At 39.5% G+C, this 8,127-nt stretch overlaps 1 protein-coding gene and 1 pseudogene across 1 annotated transcript in view; one reads left to right on the forward strand and one right to left on the reverse strand.

The window, feature by feature from the left end:
• The window catches only part of SPEN (spen family transcriptional repressor), a 146,591-nt gene that overhangs the window by 48,666 nt on the left and 89,798 nt on the right, over positions 1–8,127 (reverse strand). The gene's annotated exons all lie outside the window — the stretch shown is intronic.
• Positions 5,209–5,685, forward strand: LOC102820406 (annotated as a pseudogene).

Below are 8,127 nucleotides of genomic sequence, written 5' to 3' on the forward strand. Positions count from 1 at the left end.
ATTGCAGAGAATGAGTATTTCAAAACACTTGATTATGCTCATGAGGAACCTGTACATAGACCAAGAGACAGTTTTTCGAACAGAACAAAGAGATACTGAATGGTTTAAACTTAGGAAAGTTGTGTGCCATGGCTGTATTCTTTCACCATACTTATTCAATCTGTATGCTGAGCACGTAATCCGAGGAAGCTGGATTATATGAAGAAAAATGTGGCATCAGTATTGGAGGAAGACTCATTAACAACCTGCAATATGCAGATGATATAACCTTGCTTGCTGAAAGCGAAGAGGACTTAAAATATTTACTGATGAAGATCCAAGACCACACCCTTCAGTATGAGTTGAACTTCAATGTAAAGAAAACAAAAATCCTTAACACTAGACCAATAAACAACATTCATACAAACAGAGAAAGACTGAAGTAATCAAAGACTTCATTTTGCTTGGATCATTCTCAACACTCATGGAAGCAGCAATCAAGAAATCAAACAACGTATTGCATTAGGCAAATCTGCTGCACAAGACTTTTTTAAAGTGTTCACAAACAAAGATGATACTTTGAGGGCTAAGGTGCCCCTGACCTGAGCCATGGCATTTTCATTTACCTCATATGCATGTGAAAGTTGGACAGTGAATAAGCAAATAAAGATGATTGCACAGTTTTCTACAGGCCAAGGCACAGATCTTAAAAGGGAAAGAATTGATACTATTTTTGAGGAAAGGGTACCTGTAGTGGAATCTTGACAATTTTAAACTCCAGGAAATGTTAATATGATCAATTTCTTTTAAAATGAGATTACAGAATTTTTCCCTTATTTCTGTGCATGGATTTTCTCATGTTCAGAGCAAGGTAGTATTATAACATGGCTTCTGAGAATAACCATAGAGTGCCTCCAAGTGAAAACAACCAAAAAAAGACAAGACCACCAAAAGTGAACTAAATTGTTTTTATAATAACAGACTTAAAGTTTAAAACAAAAACAAAGATTACAAAAATGTACGTTCCAATAACTTACTGGTACCCAGTAAGACAAAAATAAATGTACTCCTTTACTCGGGGTTTTCGCTGTGAGTCCTGGTGTGGTGCTGTGGGTTAATGCACCAGACTGCAAAACTGCCAAGGTCGGTGGTTCAAGCTCACCAGCTGCTCCTTGGAAACCCTATACAGGGTGTCTCTATGGGTCGGAACCAACTCGAAAGCACTTAACAACAACAACAATGGCTCTGTGGGATAAGCACTGGACTGCAAACCAGAAGGTCAGCAGTTCGAGCCCACCAGCTGCTCTGCGGGAAAAGATGAGGCATTCTGATCCTGCAAAGATTTACAATCTCAAAAACCCCTATACAGGGTTGCTCTAAGATGGAATGACTTGATAGCACGTAACAACAACCTGTGGTTTTACTAAAATTATTAAACTTTTTAGTGTTCTCTGATCAAAAATTAAGTTGTGTTTAATCACTGAACTCTTTTATTTTCCAAAGATACTTTTTATGCACAATGTAGCCATGATACTAAAAAATGGCAATATAAACACACGGTTCTTTAGGATAAGCACTGAGCTATTGGCAAGGTTGGCAGTTCAAACCCAGCAGCCACCCTCAAGAACCCTATACAGGCTTGCTATGAATCAGAACCGACACAACAACATCAACATTGCCTTTGTGACAATGCGTAGTTTGTTTCCAAGTCAAAGAAATTTGACATAGCATTTTTAATGTCAAAATTCATCATCTGGAACTGCATGTAGTCTGCTGGATTACTTTTTGTTAATTATTAAAACAATGTTTTAATATAAAAAATACATCCAGCATGGAGGGGATTGTAAACATGGCAACGAAACGATATACAATAGAATGAATGTAAAACCGATATTCTCCCATGTAAACTATCACATAATTCACAATAAAACATAAAAATCAAACAAAACTAAACAGTACAACCCAAGTGCAAAGAACAAAAATCAGTAAAAGGACGACACAGTCTTTACTTAAAGGAAGCTAAATAAAAACCAAATTTCTGGGCACTTTGTTAACTCCCTGTTAAATACAGACCATGTTGATACAACTAGGCAGTCATGGTAGGAAAGAAGCCATATTTTAAGTTTTAGTTTCTAAAAGGCAGAAGACAAAAAGCTGTAGTTAAAAGCAGGGGATTATTCATGGAAAGATGTATTGAAAATAATATAGTTCACACCTAGCTTCAGTACTCACTCTTGTTAGAGCTAAAATACCTCCTCTCACTAAGAACTGGTGATACAGTGGTTAAGTGCTCAGCTGCTAACCAAAAGTTAAACTGTTCAAACTCACCAGCCACTCTGTGGGAGAAGGTTGTGACAGTCTGCTTCCATAAAGATTTACAGTCTTAGAAACCCTACTCTGTCCTATAGGGTTGCTATGAGCATGAAAGGACTCCCACAGAATAGGTTTGGGTTTTTTGGGGTTTAAGAACAAAGTTAATCGGCAACCAATGTGGCACTGTAGGATACTCACTGGACTGCTAACCACAAGGATGATGGTTCAAATCTACCAGCTGCCCCTTAGAAACCCCGTACAGAGTCGCTATGAGTCAGAACTGGCTGGACGGCACTTAACAACAACTCACAGCTAAGCACTGGGAGCACTAGCCCTCTCCTCCCCATTGCCTTTCCTAGTCACAATGCAGAACTCACAGGTCCCATCTTCCCCACCCTCAGTCCCACCTCCTGGGCTAATGACTGGGCAGAAACTCTGGCAGAATAAGGAAACCTCTGGGAGGTAGCAAGTAGCCAATTCAAACTGGATGGAGTCACAAACAAGAAGTTCCTAGCGCCCCCTTTCTCCTCCCACATATACAATATTTCTACAAGGCAGTGCATAACAATTTCAGGAGTAAGTCAATCTTGTTCTCATTTCTTAACAGCAGATCATCTTAATGAGAGCAGGGTTCTCAATACTGTTTCCAAAACTGACAGCCTATTCCATACAGAACCTAATGCTGATCCACCACTTAAGCTTCTCAAAAGCCTTACTCAAATACTGTACCAGACAAAAAAAAGAAAACCATAAAGGAAATCAATCTATTTATAGATTTACATAATGGGAGCCCACCAAAGCAAACACTTTTCCATGCTTAGTATAAAAGAGGCTTAGCTGACTGATATGACCCCAAAAGACACGTTTTATTGTTGTTATTTTTTGGGGGTTGTTTTTTTTTTTTAATATAACCATATTGCACAACACTAAACAAAACAAACAACAGCCTTGAAAAGACACTGTTTTTAAAATGTGGGATCTTTTGTGACCTCTGCAGTTTGTCGGTCACTGATGAGAAGGGGAACGTGTGCGCACACACAGATACAGACACACATCTTGGTATAATTTGTTCCTAAGCATTTAGTTATTCCTGAGGCTGCTAAACAACCCCCAAAATGCATTAGTCAGGAAATGAGCAAATGCCAATTCCTTTGAAAAGTAATAGGTATGTAAGACAACCACTCAAAATGCAGCATGACCTAATGTGCACTTTAAGTCTTACAGTGGAGCACAATGGCTCTGTAGGATATGCACTGGACTGGGAGCTACAAAGTTCAAGCTTACCAGCCTCTCCACAAGAGAAAGAGGAGGCTTTCTGCTCCACAAAGATTTACAAACTTGGAAATGCTATAGAGTCGCTATGAATAGGAACTGACTAGACAGCATTTAACAAGTCTTCTCTAAGATTTCAGATACACTAATATGTCTGATGGTCTCTTTTTTCTATGCAATCCCTCTCTCCTTCAAAGAAGTAGGCAACTTTTTAAAGAATTCAGATACCAGTATTTCAAGGAGAGAAATTATTTAATCATACTCAGTGAAGAAAACCATTAATTGGTTTTAATGGATTCCCATAAAAATAATGGTTGCAAATTTCAAGATAGGAAACTTCACTTAAGTGCTGGAAAGATTCAGAGCAAAGAATATATTCATAACATTTCTTACAGCAAGAATGTTCTGCCTTTTGCAAATCTCTTATCATTTCAACAATCCAAAGCAGTATATATGAGGCTGATAATCAAAACAGGTAAAGAATGGCTTCTAAACGATCCAGAAATAAATCAGCTATTTGAAATGCAATATATGCTATTTTACTTAGATTTACGGTAAAAGTGCAAATATCTTACGTTCAAATGAAAACACAGCATCTATTATCTTTGAATTTCTTGAAGGGTTTGCTAAACCTTTACTGTTTCCTCCTTGAAAGTCTTCTGGAAGATCCCAAACAATTTCAATTGTTATGTCAGAAGTCAACTACAGGTTTTCACATTTCAGTTACGCATAATTTGCAATGGTCTAAGGAGCTCTGGTAGCGTAGTAGTTATGAATCGGACTGCGAACCGCAGGGTGAGCAGTTCAAAACTACCAGCTGCTCCACAGGCGAAAGATGAGGCGTTCTGCTCCCTTAAAGATTTACAGCCTCGGAAACCCTGTACAGTGTTGCCATGAGTCGGAACTGACTCTACGGCACACCGCCACCACCACCAAGCTCTGGTAGGTAGGATACTGGTTACTAATTGGGCTGCTAACCTCAAGGTCAGCAGTTTGAAACTATCATCTGTTCCATGGGAGAAAGATGAGACTTTCTGCTCCCATAAAGATTTACAGCCTCAGAAACCCTGTACAGGGTCACTATGAGTAGGAACCGACTCCATGGCACATAACCACCACCAATGTTTTTCAATGGTCTGTGGGCACAGGTATCAACCTCAATGAAATCAAAGAACACAAAAATCTTAATTCAATTTAAATGACTGATCTATAACAGGCAGGTACAATCAGACAATCAGAGTAGCAAAGAAAGGAAAAGTTGGTATTATGCAGTAAGACCAAATTCATTAATTTCTATGTTCCCTTTAATCCTGTACAGGTAGTAAAAGAGAAATCAGGGGGAGGAAGGGGGGAATCATGGTTTTTAGTCACCAATTTCTCAAATAAGGATTAATTTAAGTTACATCATTTTTTTTTTCCATGAAATTAAACTGCATTATTTTTAGTGGTGGAGTCCTGGTATGGCAGGATAAGCACTGGACTAACCACAAGGTTGACCATTCAAACCCACCAGTTGCTCCTTAAAAACACAGGGTCATTATGAGTCAGAACCAACCAGATGGCACTTCACAGAAACCTTTTTAATGGCAGAGGATTTCTTCTGTTAAAAAACCTATGAACTCTTTTTCCCAGGCGGCCAGGAAGATGGCGGACATTCAGACTGAGCGTGCCTACCAAAAGCAGCTGACCATCTTCCAAAACAAAAAGAGTGTCCCTCTGGGAAAAACTGGCAAGGAGAAACTCCCACGTTATTACAAGAACATCGGTCTGGGGTTCAAGACACCTAAAGAGGCCATTGAGGGCACCTACATTGACAAAAAATACCCCTTCACTGGTAATGTCTCCATCCAAGGGCGTATCCTGTCTGGTGTGGTGACCAAGATGAAGATGCAGAGGGCCACTGTCATCCGCCGAGACTACCTCCACTACATCCACAAGTACAATCGCTTCGAGAAGTGCCACAAGAACATGTCTGTACACCTGTCCCCTTGCTTCAGGGATGTCCACATCGGAGACATCGTCACAGTGGACGAGTGCCGGCCCCTGAGCAAGACTGTACACTTCAATGTGCTCAAGGTCACCAAAGCTGCCAGCACCAAGAAGCAGTTCCAGAAGTTTTGAGGCCGCCCATCCCCCAAGTGAATAAAACTAATTTTTCCCATTCAAAAAAAAAAACCTATGAAGAAGTTCTCTAGAACACATGAAGTATGTCTGAGAATAAGGAATCACAGTGCAAAAAAAATTTTGTTATCTCCAAGTAAAGACAGAAATTCTATGCATTATTATAACTAAAATCATTCTGATGATAAAAATCCAGACAAATGTGTTAATTTTTTAAAAATTAAACACTGCAACACACCACAAATCTGAACCAATACTATAAAAATCACTAATTTTCATTCCTTTAGTAGCTTAACAAAAATTTCTTTTACATCCTTTATGTATTAAAACTGCTGTCATATTTGGCGATTTTAAACACACAACATATAACATAGCAAACTGTGTGGCCAGGTAATTATGATCATCCCGTCTCCTATTCAACATCTGATTAAGCATCCCTAGAGAAATGAGAAGGATAAGGTTTTCTGCTCCTTGGTAAAGATTTGCGGTCTCAGAAACCCTACAGAGGGTCACTATGAGTTGGAATTGACTCAGTGACCGTGGTAAGTGGGTAGCAAAATGGAAAGTACTCTGGCACTTTGGTGCGTGTAGCACCACCATTCACAATAGTTACCCTATCACCTTTTTAGTTTTCTTGTTGTCAAGTGCCATTGAGAGTCAGTTCCAACTTATAACAACCCTAGATGTGGTTTTTGATGCTGTATACCTCTGTGGGAGCAGAAAGCTTCATCTTTCTACTGAGGAGCAGCTAGTGGACTTGAACCACTCACCTTGTGGTTCAAAGTCCAGTGGTTATCCTAAAAAGACACTGCATCTGTATTCTTTCCCAAGACTGTAAAATGACAGCAATTGGGAAAAAAGTCTACACGAACGGAAGAAAACTCTCTCTAGTCCTCAAATAAACAAACTATAAAATTTCCTCAGGAAAAGAAAAAAGGCTATTTGGATAAATTCCCCCTCCTCTAGGAAAATAAAATGTGTTCAATATTTAATAGACTATTCATAAAATGATATACATATTGATCCTTATTTTTTTTAAATGCTGCTTATTTAATTAGAAACTCTCATGCTAATAATACTTTTTTGGTTAAAAGGATCATGTTCCTTTTTATAGCCCTATGCTCTGGTAGTGTAGTGGTTATAAGTTGGGCCGCTAACCTCAAGGTCAGCAGTTCAAAACAACCAACTTTCTTCTGCAGGAGAAAGATGAGGTTTTTTTGCTCCAGTAAAGATTTACAGCCTCGGAAACCCTATCCAGGGACTCCATGAGTCGGAATCGATTTCACAGCACATAACCAATCAACCAACCATGTCTAATATAAAAATCCAAAATTCCTTCAATATGTTAATTACCATATCCCCATCATTAGGTAAAAACAATCTTAAGTTTTCTAACATATGGGGGAGAAAACTAAGTAAGATTGTAGAGAAATTTTGTTTTGGTATAATTTACTTTTAAAATATAATTTTTTAAAAAAGGCAATTCTATAAGTAATATTTCCAACAATAAGAAATCTTTGTAAGCCTCTGTATTACATAAGACCAAAGGTGGAATCCTGAACCCCATCCAGAATCTTCTGTGGAGGAAAATTTCCACTTAAAAGGGCTGGTAGACCAGCCTAGAGCTGCTAGAAGAACAGAAGATACTTCTTGAAAGAAAGAACAGGAAAAATACAAATCAATAATGGCAGTCCAAATGATTACTACAAGAATGAGCAAGTTGCTCACCCAGGAGACATCAAGGCAAGTGGTCGAATCCCCTCAGGGCAAACCCCCTTCCAAGACTAAGACTCAATGGGAATATACAAGCACACATGCACTCTGATTGCGGACCATGTTCGCTACTGATGAGGGGAAATGAGGGAAAAACAGCATTGAAGCTGCAAGCTAAGCCCTACAACGTTAAATAGACTCCTGTGAACCCAGGTGGAGACCTGGCTGGCCAGCAGTGTGGCAAGACCTGGGGACTCTTGGGCCCAGAGTCAGTGACATAGCTACAGGGGACTAGAGTGGAAAGTGAAGCGTCCAGCTGATAAGAAGAGAGGGCATATGCTCAAGAACATCCACACTTGCAGATAATACCCACCTGACCTGGCTTCAATGACTGGATGATCAGAGCTCAACTAGAAGAAGAAAGAAGAGGAAAAAAAGAGTAATCTGATACAATTTGATGAACCTGACCTACATCTATGGATGCAGTAGCTCAAAAGAGGGAACAAATCTTTACAGCGAGGATCATTCCCACCCCCTCCACACACAAAGTAAACAGTAATGGTCAACTTGGACACTGGCTACCCCAAATGGGGGAGGCGGGGCTACAAAAGCAAGAAGTGACTGGCTTACAAACTTTCAAGAGGGAACCTAGAGCTAGAGGGCATGGAGGAAGGCAGAATCTCCAGTGAGTACTATCCAATCTGTCTAGGTGGAGCTGATGAAATGAAA

Source organism: Chrysochloris asiatica, unplaced genomic scaffold, assembly GCF_000296735.1.
Source record: "Chrysochloris asiatica unplaced genomic scaffold, ChrAsi1.0 scaffold00090, whole genome shotgun sequence".
Lineage (NCBI taxonomy): Eukaryota > Metazoa > Chordata > Mammalia > Afrosoricida > Chrysochloridae > Chrysochloris > Chrysochloris asiatica.